This window comes from Magallana gigas, chromosome 4, assembly GCF_963853765.1.
Source record: "Magallana gigas chromosome 4, xbMagGiga1.1, whole genome shotgun sequence".
NCBI lineage: Eukaryota > Metazoa > Mollusca > Bivalvia > Ostreida > Ostreidae > Magallana > Magallana gigas.
In genome coordinates, this window is record NC_088856.1 from 51,719,150 (window position 1) to 51,733,673 (window position 14,524).

Below are 14,524 nucleotides of genomic sequence, written 5' to 3' on the forward strand. Positions count from 1 at the left end.
AAACAGAAACACAATGGGTTGCCCCCGTTAATCCGATTTCACAGTGAGCAACAATAATAGAAGGTTCACGATTTTGAATTGTATTTTTTTTTCGCTTCTAAGAAAATAAGGATTCTATGCCAAAGCATACACTTTGTTTGCGATAAAAAAACATCCTATAACTTTAAAATGTTCTTAGTTTGTTTTAGTGTAGCAAAACGATTAACAGCATTTCCAAATTCTTATCACATTTGATTGATATGTAAATTCTTTTGAACACCTGGTGGAATGATATACACTCAAAATACAATGATAAAAAAATATATGCCCTGATAAAATAACTCTCTTTGTAATTGATTTACATTTTTAACCTGGGACCCTTCCAACAAAACTAAGAAAAGAAAAATAAATGAGATTTGCATTCTCTTATGCTGGTTTTTTTTTCCAAAGTGTGACAGGATCTCAGCTTTTTGATCCTATTTTGGCAATCGCCATGACAACGGGAATTTGAATAAAATCAAATAATAAAGAACTAATGAAACAGAGTTTCAGTCCTGCCAATTCTTAGACTTAAAACCAAGTTCAAAAGAATGATTTGGGGATTACTAAATATAAAGATTGTTTAATTTTTGTTCTCAACTAAAATGTAAAAATGTTTGGTTTACCTATTTTGTTCTTAAAAATAACCAATGAAAATATATCAGGTATATTAACGGGTAAGTTTCTTTCTTTTACTGTAACAAATCTTGCTGATGGTTCCATTTTGGTTTTGGCTGTCGTGCATGCTCTGTGTAATATAGGATGTTGGATATTGGTTGAGAGAGAAATCTCAGCCAAACCTCACTTAAACTGTGACTTCTGTGACAGACTTGGCTTTGGTTGTTTATACTTTTGGGCAACACTCATCGCTATTCCTCAATGATTCATACGATTTATGCTTTCTGTGACATTTACTCCCAAGTACTAATACCGGTACATACAGTATATAACTGCTATGAAAAAAAAACCCTATTTCCATATGATCCAATCTCTCATTGTAAATTTGACACAGAGATAACGATTGATGTGGATTTTATACAGCTACAAAACAAGTCTAACAATTGTTTTATAACGATCACTTTGTGCTAAAAGCAGTCTGGATGAACAATGCACATTAAAACTATGCACTAAATCAAACCAAGGACTAAAATATTCTGACTCAATAAATTAGAAACATGCTGCAATTCTAAGTTCTGGGAAACATTTTTGATAGATTTGATTATAGTTTCAAGGTTCAGTTTGGCATATCTTCTAACAATCAAAAAGTTTTCAAACATAAAAAAGCTGCTGACCCCCTTCCCTTTCCCCTTTATCATTCTTAATTTTACCAATGAATGATCTAAAACATTGATGAAGTATTTTGTCTAAAAATATTTATATATACTTATACTCATGCATGCGTACATGATAAAACACTGATAAATTCATTATTAACATTGTCTTTAATATGGGGGGTTTTTTTTTCATCATTTTCCAAATGGAGCAGACTTTCCCACATTTATTTTAAGAAATGATAATGAAAATTTCTCTGCATGTATATAGGGCAACAAAAGGGGATATTACACCCCCCCCTCCCCTTCTCCTCCTTAAAATTAAGAAGCATATTACAGACTATTTTTGGTGAATGGTATTACATGTAGATGGGTCATTAATGGTTTCCCTTTAACAAGTTCATTAGTTTTTCTGAATGTTTAGCATCAATCAATAATGATCAGATCTGCGATCCCCTATATACCAATGTGTATAAATAAATCTATAAATAAATCTAAAATCCATACAAGTATAACAACTGACTGCTATACTTTGGAAATATCAACTGTGATGCCACATATCTATGTGTATATATATACATTTATCAGTCAGACCTTATGAAATGTAAATCCCCATTAAGGACACAGCCCTTGCCCAATGAGTTTTTAACACCCCATCGATTCTCAATTTTCAGCATCAAATTACAACAGGATTCTTTCCTAATAAGGGCTGTCTCAATTTCTGCTTTGGACAGCCTCATTTGAAATTTTTAGATTTTCAAGTATATCTGATACTCTAATGTCAAAAGGCCAGTTCATGGACATTGTTAAAGACAAGGAAACAATGAAAGGCATTTATACTGTGAAGATGACGTCACATCATCATCAAAACAGAAACGCAATGGGTTATTTGCCCTCTTTTATCCGATTTCACAGAGTGCTGAACACTTGAAAAATGGCCACATTCATCAAGCCCTCTTCAAACATGTTGTTACTTTAATAATTAAAGGAACATTCAATATCAAATCAAGAGGCACCGTTGGCATTAACTTAAGGCACAATGTATAGAGGCATTATAACAACATGCATGTTCATCAATTTTTTTAGCAACAGAGCCAAAGGACAGTGACTGCATTGAATCAACAGATATTGTTGATTAAAAGAAGCATGGGTATTGAGACAATACCAATGCAGGCAATGCTGCATGCTTATCAAGCAACAGAACCAAAGGACAGTGACAGCATTAAATTAACAGATATTGTTGACTATAGGAAGCATGGGTATTAAGACAATACCAATGCTGTTGACTATAGGAAGCATGGGTATTAAGACAATACCAATGCTGCATGCTTATTAAGCAACTGGGCAAAAGGACAGTGACAGCATTGAATAACAAATATTGTTGATGAAAGGAAGCATGGGTATCATGACAATACCAATGCTGCATGCTTATCAAGCAACAGGGCCAAGAGGTATCTTACAGAACATCTCACTTCTGATGCCGAATGTGACTGCAGGGAGGCATTCAGCATGATTTAAGCATGTGCTGTGACTGCTCTGTTTAGAGAGCCCAGCGCAGACTAAGCATGTGCTTAAGTTTTGTTGTGTTGCATCACCCATCTTCTCCTCCACCGACCGACCGATGATCTGCTATCATCTAGGGCACATCAATTCATTGTCTTGTTTCCCCTCTTTGCTTTAAGATCTCTCTCTCTCTCTCTCTCTCTCTCTCTCTCTCTCTCTCTCTCTTGGAACAAGCTAGGAATTGTGGAACTTTGATACTCACATTGCTGCACAGCCATAGGCATCGACTCATAATGGTAATGCATACGAGGAATTGTCAACACTGCCTAGTTCTTAGATGGCCCAATCTGGAAAAGGAATAAACCAAGATTTAATTAATTTTGAAAAAGAAAAATTATATCCTTACAAAATCAGTGGCTTCTTTTCAAAGTTTCATTTGACAATTTGATCATACTCAAATGTCATTGAATTTTTCAAGTATTGAATTCTAAGTAAAAAAATAACCATAAAAAATTTCAAATATATCAAAGTACTTTTGCCAATTCTGTCCTAGCATTTCAATCATTGAATGCAATGAATTCAGTTTAAAACATTTCTTTGATTTTTTTTCTGTTTGCAATGTTTTCCAATGTTTTTCTCATTGTGAACCCCAATCAATTCAAGCCAGACAATTTCAAAGACTTCTGCAACCGGCAGGATTAAAGCATACTTTCTGATTCTGCGACTCAAAGCAAATCACAAAACAACAATCCACATTTGCATTTTTCATTTGAATAGATCCTCATCTTCTTAAGACCAAATTTAAATCTTAATAAAATCTTACAATACTTCAGTTAATACACCACAAAGTTAGAGAAAATTATGATAATAACAGTACCATTTTAATTTAACCAATGGTTTAAGGTAAGGAGAAGGGGTGTGGTAAAGGTGGGGGGCCGGGGGTCAGGTCAGAAGCCATATAATTGGAAGGTGGGGTGGGGGTGGGGGGGCATTTTATTTATGGGAGGGGTCCTTAGTTAAGCAGAAGTTAATGTCTAAAGGTAAAATGCTAATAAAAAATATGAAAGCACTTTGCCTAGTGCATCAATAATTCTGATGCTGAGCAGTAAATAGTTAATGTGGAAGGCTCCAAAGCTGAGGACTCTAATCCTGAAGGTCTTTAAACATGTCGTGTGAAACCAGAGTCCTTTCTTCCAGACACTGTCAGTGACAATAGCATCTGCTGCTGGTGGTCATATAACAGACAACTTAATCATTCCACAATGGAGCGAAAAAAATTCACCATCATAAATCGATATGATCCACACTCTTGTGGTTAAATACCCCATAGGGACTCGTAGGAAACACGGTCTACTGGTACACTGGGAAATATCCGAAATATAACCCAATACCTGAGGAATAACTAAATACCTGAGAAAAGGGGGGAGGTCAAGGTGCAACTTAAAGATAGAATTATCAACCTGTACATTGATTAAGTATGTGTATCTGACTATTTTGTTGTAAATTTAATCACACATTCTAATTTAAATGTTTGTGAAAATATAATTGATGATTAGTTGTAATAATACGGAAAAAATATTAATTCTAAACGTCAAATAACTACCGAAAAAATTTGTATCACAAAGTTGCTCTCTAAGTACATTTCATTCCTCCTACAATCTTTTTCATTTATTCATTAATACATCATTATGATAGTGATACTTAAAAAAAAATTCGTTCATTCCATATTTTATGTGGATGGCATAATATGCAATACATATTAATCATTAAATTTCTAAAATTAAAATGATCTTTTACAAGAATTCAAACTGTCAATAATTTATACCATAATAATACTTCAAAAAAATACTGTAATCAATTCATATTTTATGTGGATATAAGTATGCAGTATATACGATATTATTACTGTAACATATTTATTATTAAATTTCTATGATCTTCTGCAGCATGTCAAACTGTCCATTATTTATACTCTAACAACACTGCTTGTCAGGGTATGTTTGATATTTAATATCTTGTTTATATTTACAACACCTTCTGGGAATTGAAAGTGCTTCAATGCTTGCATATCCCGTTGAAATTTTTTTGACTTTTGGATGATATTTGCGAGCTTCATGCATAACAGCTGTTTGCAGTCGTAATTTACATCTCCCCTATTTTTCAATTGAAAGTGATTTAATGATCTCTCAGCATGAACTACAATTGTTACAACAAAGCAACACCTGGGTTTGTTCTCACCTGTCGTTGTGTGAGATGCATCAGGTGTAATGCATGTTTAATATATAGGTATTAATTAACCAGGCTTCGTTATCATCAGGATAGAGGAACAAAATCTAATCAATGTATGTATGGTTAGTCATCATTAATAACCCCCTGGACTAATTTGCATGTATGATCTTTTTCATCCTTTCGCGCTGTGCTTCTTATGCATTTCATGCTGCTTGGTGTCTGAGAATTCTAATACATGCAGTGTAATAATTTGACTATGACTAAAAACAAATATATAAAGAAACTTAATTGGTTATGAAGGTGCTTAAATTCAAGTTTATGCTTACAATAGAAAGAAAAAATACTCAAAATTGATGAGCACTTCATAAATAACCACATACCGTGGTATACTGTATAATTCATCAATATAAATGTCTGAACACCTTGAATTTTCATGGATTTCATTGTTGATTCAATCCACAAACTTTTATAAGGGCTTGATGGCCAACAAAATTAAATTATCCATCATATCTTCCTTAAAATTTAAGATAAGATACTTTTAGCCATAAACTGTTATTTAGTAAAGAAAAAAGTCAAATACTTAAGCTTTAAAATTTTAAATGTTTCCCGGCCTTCATCATAATTCATGTAAAACTATTTTTCTCAAGATTAAAACAGTCTAAAAATGGCTTAGACCATCGAGCTCTCTTAAAAGAGAAGATAATGTGATGGCTAGTATTATATCATTTATTCCTAAAAGTGCATATATAACTTGCTTGCAGCCTGATTGACTCAAAACAATCAGATTTCAAGGTGGCTCAATTTTCATGGAATTTGTTGGTAAACCTCTCATAAATGAATTAACACCCTCCACATCATATTTCCTTTTGAAGGTATAAGATAATACAAGAAATTAGTCATCTCCACGAACCTATAAAATTTAAGTTATTCACAAAAATTGGCCCCTATGAAAATTTTAAAGATTCCACAACAAACAACGAGTACCACAGGTTTTTTACATTGCCTGCTGTGCCACTTGTCGCACTTGCACAAAATTCTAGCAATAACTGTCATCATCGTATTTCAAATAATCTATAATGTCTTTTACTTTAACAATAGCATTAACCATTGTCAGTTAAAAAAAAGATCTTGTGCAATCGTAGAAAATTGAATTACTAAGTGTAAACTTTCTGGAAATCACCCATTTTTCCAGCGAGTAAAACACTGGGTGGGTATAAACAAGACCAGTGTTTAATTTAATTTTTTTTTATTTTATAATGAAATGAATCAAAATGTTCCTTTAAATTTGCAAGTGTATCTTAAATTAATATTGCTGTCAATTATTAATGATCAAAGGAATTTAAAAATAGCCACTTTAGTCAAATTAATCAATAAATCTTTAAAACAATTCCGACTTCTTATTAAGCAAACAATTGAAAAGGAAACTAAAAGGAAATGTGGAAAGCTTTTAATCTGTTGGGACCTGCAGAAATTACTATAATGTTACTTCTCTTGATAATATAAAAATCATTGATCACAGCAAAATAAGTTTTCTTTATTCATTTATTTCTCATAGATGGATTTAATTTGTCAGCCCTTTCTTTTATATTGCAATGGAAACATCAACACCCCCCTCCCTCATAAAGCTTTTCTATGGTAACATTGACTGCTTCTTGTTTTTAATTAATCCTAAAGACTCAAATTGTATTGCAGTTTTTGTTTTGATGGATCATATTAAACATATGGCCATTATTACTGTACACTATCAAACTGACCACATAATTTAAGCTGACCAATATACAAAGCTATACAATCATAACAGATACAACATATGGTTACTATAAGATTGAACGCCTATCCCCGACCATTAGCTCAATTAACATGCAAATTTAACGAGAGAACCCCAACAACTAATTAAAAGTAAACACTGATTGCCTGGCACTCCTTTAATAACCAAAACACATTGATAACTTGTACCTATAATCGTAACGATCCCCGTCGTAGCTAGATCGTAAGGTGTACCAACAATACCCATCATAGTTAATAGTCACTCGGGACTGTCGCTATCAGTTCTGCATGGAAGATCCAAGTAATATAGTATATTTTTGACTTACTATTCAATGTGCCTATATGTGTGCAAGTAGGTTTGATACATGCAATACCTGAACCAAACTTTAGGTAAGATATATTTATGTTTTTATGTTCCTTATAACCTTCTTCCTGCCCCCCCCCCCCCCCCAAAAAAAAAAATTTTATTTTTTTTTAACTAGAAACTTTCAAAGCAGTTTACAAATTACCTAATTGAATATTTCTTTAATGAGAATAAGGTGTAAACTTCATGCCTTAATTGAATTTCTTATAAATACAGTTATTTTGTTTGTTATGGTTGGGATCAATTTCTTTACTTGATTTGTTGGCATATATTATGAGTAACATACTGAGGAACTGATAAAGGGAGAAACCATTACACCCACTTACATGGAAATAATTATAATCAAAATGATCTTTCTTCTTCCTTTATATAATTTTCTGATATGTGATGAAATGCTTGAACGGTCTGATATAAAAACAGCTGTTGTCCCCATTGTGCTTGAGCCAATGACACACCTACTTAATCAACTGTAGGTCTGTGTCCCAGGCCTTTGTTCATCTGTGGTTCCAGATTACTCAGCCCCCCCCCCCCTTTTCTATGATTCTGGACCAGATTGTTACCTGGAAGTATTGATAATCATTGTGTTATTGATTGCCTTCTGTTTAATTAAATCTTCACCCCTCGCCTTATATGTAGCATAAAATTGCTCCAGACTCTGAGCTACAAATTCCTTCAGAATCGTTCCATTCTGAGCCTTTAGTAGTTAATTTCCAGCAGATACCCACTCTCTTAATTTTTCTTAATTAAATCTTCATCCCAAAACATTAAATAGACTCTTTTCTCAACAAATAGTCCCGATCGTGGTGTTTCCAAGAAAGAGAAATACACACAGAGTGGTAATTACGTTTTCTATCAATATTTGACTACAGCCCTCGACAATTGAGCCAGATATTTGCGTCCCCAGTGATCTGCTAACAATGCAGTCGTAAACACCGGTAATACCCTTGTAGCTTCTCAACGTCCTCTGGTCTTGTGTGACCAATAGCTGCTGCTGGGTCAACAGTGGTCTGGACCAAGCAAATTTAATCATTTCTCCCATCTGTTGACATCTTTCTGTTGGGCTATCAAGGACCTTGGACCTGCGAAGCTGGGATACTTCATTAAAGGTGGTTATTACACAGATAATAATTAAGTGTCACCCTTGTCTTTGGATGGCTGATTACGAGGCGTATAATACATGAAATATTTCGCTTCAGTGTCAGAAGCCAGTGGCCTGGAATTAGACAAATAGCTCTTTTAGGGCCAAGTTCAACCGAGAGAAGGAAGGCTTCAATTAGACTTTATCTCTCTTTTTGCAAGTTATATGGTGATGGATCTATCAATCTATAAGAAAACTGAGGAGATATCCCATAAAGGCCATAATTAGAAAACTTCTGTAAGTAAAGCTTTATATCATACCAAACAACCAACAAGAATAAAAATATCAACCAATGTATGATATAGATAAGTCTTTCTCGACATCACCATTAGAGCATTGCTAATGTACACAAGATCTGCATCTTATTTTTTCCTTCATCTTATTCTGTAGTCTCAGTCAGCCTGACTGCTTTTCTGGCTGATGAGGGGTTAAAAATGTTTCCTTTGCTTTCTTCCGGGCTTATTCCTGGAGGATTAATGTGTCAAAACATCCAAGGGAAGATGTCTTTTGTTCCAATCTCAATGTTTCCATGTTTGTTTTCTTAGAAACAGTGGCCCAGGAAACAGAAAGAAAGAGAAAGTGTCAGAAACAGACAGATCTAAGGCTTTCATTAGCGCTACCAAAAATATACAACCAATTTCTTTGAAGCAATCGCAAAACAGGCTTGCTAAAAAAATCAATCTTATCTAAAGTGAAATTAAAATGCTGAAGAATGTTAAACTTTTCTTTGATGTAAAAAAGTAGAAACCTATAATTAAACAATCCAAACAAAGCATTAGTGATGCAATCATCTGGGTATTATTTCTTCATTGATATAATCTCCTTTGAAAGGCATTTTGCTTATTTGAAAAAAAAAATTTCTTTGAAGAAAAACGATTGTAATTTGTTATACTTGAGATAGAGAGAAGTGAAAAATTTCTATCTTTCCTGAAAAATTTTTCTTTCTCTCTTTCTTTAAGACACAGTACTTTACTTCATTGACAAAATATGGTCCTTTGTGAGTTATAAGCTAGGTCTCATCCAATATAAATCACCTACACAAAAACCTGAATCAGATTACCTCAACCTTTACAGCTAACTATAATCAGGGAACAGAATAGAATCCTCATAAACTAATCACAGGATCTGGCTAATGCCATAAAATCTCATCATAGGGCTGGGGTCTGGGGCAGAGACTTAATCTAATCATCAAAGCACTGTTACATTCTTCTTTAATGAACTCCGAAATACTACAGAGAGTACTTCGCCCACCCTTACCCTGCACTTCTGCATTGTGAACAGGTGGATCACCAAGCTCCACTCTCACCTCATAATTACCTGTTTGTACATAGTGTACTACAGAGAGTACTTCGCCCGCCCGTACCTTGCACTTCTGTATTGTGAACAGGTGGATCACCAAGCTCCACTTTCACCTCAGAACAGGTGGATCACCAAGCTCCACTATCTCCTCATATTTACCGTGCACTTCTGTATTGTAAACAGGTGGATCACCAAGCTCCACTCTCACGTCATATTTACCATGCACTTCTGTATTGTGAACGGTGGATCATCAAGCTCCACTCTCACCTTACAGGAACCGTAAATCCACTTTCATCTAATAACTTTGTAAAATTTACAGCTATAGATCTATGCCTATAGCTCTCACCAAATACTCATTAATATTCTATCATTTGTAATTTGATCAAAAGATAGATCTATTTTTATTACATAATCCATTGTTTATTTAGATTTTGTTATTGCATTCTCAATCATGTACTCATTACAGCTAGATCCACTCCGTTATAATCTCATTCTGCAATCCTTTTGCATAATCTCTCACAAAATACTCTTTATTGTTTACAGCTAGATTGTGCATGTAATTTTTAATACAGGTAAATCTACTCCAAATAACACAACCCTTGTGTTTACAGTTAAATCCATGCTTTCTCACCAAATACTTGTGTATTGTTTACAGCTAGATTGTGCATATGTAATATATACAGGTAAATCTACTTACATTAACATAATCCTTCTGTTTACAGCTAAATCCATGCTATCTCATCGTAAACCTAAGTATTGTTTACAGCTATATCTTCTAATTTATATATTAACAGGTGAATCTACTCTCATTCCATAATCTTATTTAAATTTACATTCATGCACTCTCACCAAGCACTATAATATTTACAGCTTAATTCACTCAAGCCAAAATACACCTTTTTACATTAAATATATTCTTTATGAAGATTCATGCAAACCAAACTTCTAGAGGTGAAGCCTTCACACCATCTAGAAAACAACGCTTCATGTTTAAATTGGATTAATATGACTTTAAGTTAACTCTTCGACTCAAACTCTAATAATTTCAAAACCAAAATTGTCAATGTGTTACATGGTGTTTTGAATTAATTAAACTCTTTTTTTCTGAACAAAAAAATTACCGTAATGACCCCAGTATCTTGTTTGTTACTTTTGTTCTGGGGAAAAAAAAATAATGAAGGTCTTCCTGGAAAATGAAATCTACCAATAGATCAAACAGTGGATGTTACGCCAAAATGAAAACTAGCCGTATAAATGTCAAATTTCACTGGACCAACACCGTAGAGTTATCACGGGGTGACAAATTAAAGAAGCACCGCAACGATTCTATGTCTCACCCAAGACAAGTGTTGTTTTTGCCCATAAAACCTGCTACGATTCAATATCGCTCCCAATTCTTGTAGACAAAAAAAAATTATAACAGACACCCATAAAACACTATCAACACCAGGGACTATAAAAGGCCGGCAGTTCTATCAGCGGAATCCATCATACACAGGCAGCTCGTCCTGTTAATAAAGCCGACTTAGTGTCTCACCACTACAAATAATAGCCTCCTTTTAAAGTACACAGGTCAGGGGTCAGGTAAGGGGAGGCAAATGTTGATTCATGTCAGGGCAGACTCCTCGGAAAAAAACCTTTCATGAGAAATCTATATGATGCAGCAGACAATGTACATAATACATAATTGATATCACCAGAGCTCTCTTCATTCTATTTTTTTCCAAACATTGCTTTATTGGATTCAGCATAGTCACCTATAAACGGTTTTATCTCTCTCTTTGAAGTTTTCAAACAGTTCTTGGTCTACTTGAGTGTCATCATGAAGTGTAAGGTTTAAATACTTAATTCGATTATCCATCTATGATTCTGGTGGCAGTCAGCTGAATGCCAAAGACGAGAACTTTAACTGTCTTTCTCACACTTAATTACAGCTTAAAATCTGAAATCATCTCTTGTCTTACGACAAATTTTTGCTTCATAAATCACAGCCCACACACACACGCTCCGTGAGCCTGATTCCATGCATCCTTTTGCACTGCTGCGAATTAATGTGTAAACATGTCTTAATTAAAAACTGTGCACTATCGTAGGGAGCACTCTTCGGTACTAAATCCTTGCACTACTTAAGCTTACTCATTTCAAGATGATTTTGACTCGGTGTTTTGTAATAATGCTAGCATAATGTAAGCTTGCTTGCTCAGAATCAGCGAGTAATACTGACTCTCGACTGCATGCTGAAACTCAGGATGTCCCACACATTAAATGTTAAAACCAGCTGGAACAGAAGATAAAGGAAAATATCAAAACTGATTTTAAAGTAAAAACATAAGTTTTGTTCTTTTTTTTAAAACTCTAAACGATAGTTTAAGGCACTCGGCACTGGGTAGAAGACAACACGTTCATTATTCATTGTGTGACTGACCATGGAAATTAAATCTAATAACAGTAACGGAGGGATCAAGGGATAACCCTCAGTAACAAACACCATACTGCTTTAAAGGGATAACCCTCAGTAACAAACACCATACCAAGGGATAACCCTCAGTAACAAACACCATACTGCTTTAAAGGGATAACCCTCAGTAACAAACACCATACTTCTTTAAAGGGATAACCCTCAGTAACAAACACCATACTGCTTTAAAGGGATAACCCTCAGTAACAAACACCATACTGCTTTAAAGGGCAAAAGATATATTGTGCAGTTTTATATGTTACTTACTTCTTGGAGCTTATTGCATGACAGTTCAGGACTAAAGAATAACAAATTTATGTTTCAGTTACTGAACATTTCTCATTTTATTGACACAACATTTATAGTTTTCTAATCATTATCATCTTAAAAAATGAACCACCATAAGTTATGTATTTGCCATTCAAAATGAAAATCTTCATGATTTGATCCCCTTTAACGATCTATGGACTATTCAAACAACAGCTGTAAGTTGTCTATGGTCACATAAAATAATCCCCTTTAACTACATACAGTAAAACTCATTTAGTACAAACACAGATATAGCGAATTTTTGGATATAGCGAAGAATTTTGGAATCCTCTGTAAAATTCTTAGCGAATATTTGCTAAATTTTACGGTTAAAACAAATTCGGATATAAAGAATTAATGGATATAGCGAACTAATTTTGAGTCTTGTAGAGGTGAAAAATAACTAAATTTAACACCTTTATAACGAATTTCTTTACAGTTTAGAAAAGTTTGCACTACCAATAAATAAAACAGTTTGAATGAATTTATTTTCATATAATTTTTTCAATTCACAATCCGATTATTAAAGGTATCAATGTAATGAATTCTTTTTTTAAACCTAAATTAACAAAAATTAAAGTCTGGTGAAAGAAAACATATATGGCGCTTATTACGAATTTGTTATACGAATATAACAAATTACGGATATAAGGTAGTAATTCCTTTGGTCCCTAGGACTTCGCTATAACTGAGTTTTACTGTATGGGCTATTCAAACAACAACTGTATGTCGCCTAACGGTATGTCAACATGTTGCACTCAATCCCGTCTGACACTGAGAGTCAAGATAGCTAGGTGTGTAGAGGAGTAGTCTTTAGACTGTTAAAAAATCATGCAGTTGGTTACAAACCTGTATTACGATGTCCAAGAATTCATTGTTAAATGTCTATGGATTTTTCATTGTCATGCACCTTCACATATTCAATTTCTGGTGATCAAACAATTGTACTAGAGCTAGACTAGTCATCTACAAATCTGCAATATACCTAACTGTATCAAAGAGATTGTATTCGCGATATACCTACAATTATTTTTTTTATTAAGCCCCCGATTCGATACTACTTTGTTAATTTTTTCTTTTCCATAATGCCAGGTGTTTGTCTACATTATGGTTAATGTATTCCTCTTTGATGTAATATAGCCGCCCATTAATGTAACTTGTCAGACAAGTAAAAATATGGAAAGGTGAACAGACACACAGACAGATGGACAGATGGATGGATGGAGACAGACAAACACTAAAGGACAGATGGACAGACAGATAGACAAACAGACACATCTAACAGTAAGATGAAAAACAGACAAAAGACACGCACAGTCCTTCATATGGGTTTTATTTTTTTTTTAATCTAGTAGAGATAAATACTCATATGTGTTTTAACATGACCATAACCATCAGATATATGACCATCCCTGAATAGACCGATGCTCCCCCAGTTAAGTCACTGAGTAAATCATCGTTTTGCATCTCGACAAGAACCATGCGATGGCCTGTGATGATGGCTGTGATTCTACCGATGTCAGGCAGGCTTTAATTCCCATTACTCAGTCAGGCCTTAATGACAAAGTAATGAAGCAATTCTATTGATTTCTACAGAAATAAATTTCAAATCATCCATTGGTATCTTTTTTCAAAGTGTCGGCCCAACATTTGTCGACAATTTGGGTCAAACTGAGCTGGTATAATGGTCTCTCGTGGCTCCCAATAACCGCCTCTTATTATTACAAAAAACACTGCTAAACAACCCAACTAAACCTTATAATGGTGGGAACATTGGCTTTTTCAGGTGTGCAAGATTTTTAATATGTCTGAAATTAATACACATGTTCAATGTGAGATTCTGTAAACAACATTACAAAAGTAAATCATTATATCATCAAATTGATTGAAAAATAAACCAAGTTTTCCATTTCATTTCAGCCTTCAATACCTTAGGTGTTAATCAAAATCTGTTTAGCAATAAGTAATTACAAACTAAATATTTTGCAACACATATGACGTATTGTATTTTGTTTTTGAATTCCATCACGTACGAATGTATTAGGTTGTTATATGAATTACAGCCGACTGAGATTCATTTTCTATTACAGATAGCATCCTTTGACGAGGTCAACATTCTGTCCAAATTCATTTCTAGCATGTATACATATGATACTGGAAGCTAACCA

General features: G+C 34.1%; 2 protein-coding genes across 8 annotated transcripts in view; one reads left to right on the plus strand and one right to left on the minus strand.

Annotated features, from left to right (window-relative positions):
• The window catches only part of LOC105332492 (protein MON2 homolog), a 129,459-nt gene that overhangs the window by 77,397 nt on the left and 37,538 nt on the right, over positions 1-14,524 (minus strand). The gene's annotated exons all lie outside the window — the stretch shown is intronic.
• LOC105332490 (G-protein coupled receptor dmsr-1) overlaps positions 1-14,524 on the plus strand; it is a 39,278-nt gene that overhangs the window by 18,712 nt on the left and 6,042 nt on the right. The window contains exon 1 of one of the 5 annotated variants that reach the window (XM_066082845.1): positions 7,028-7,178. The exons of 1 other annotated variant lie outside the window; for it this stretch is intronic. The gene's annotated coding sequence lies outside the window, so the exon portion shown is untranslated. Of the gene's footprint in view, positions 1-7,027; positions 7,179-8,065; positions 8,259-8,300; positions 8,528-12,994; positions 13,641-14,524 lie in introns of those variants that run through there. 3 more of the 5 variants (XM_066082846.1, XM_011435122.4, XM_066082847.1) reach the window with 3 other exon arrangements.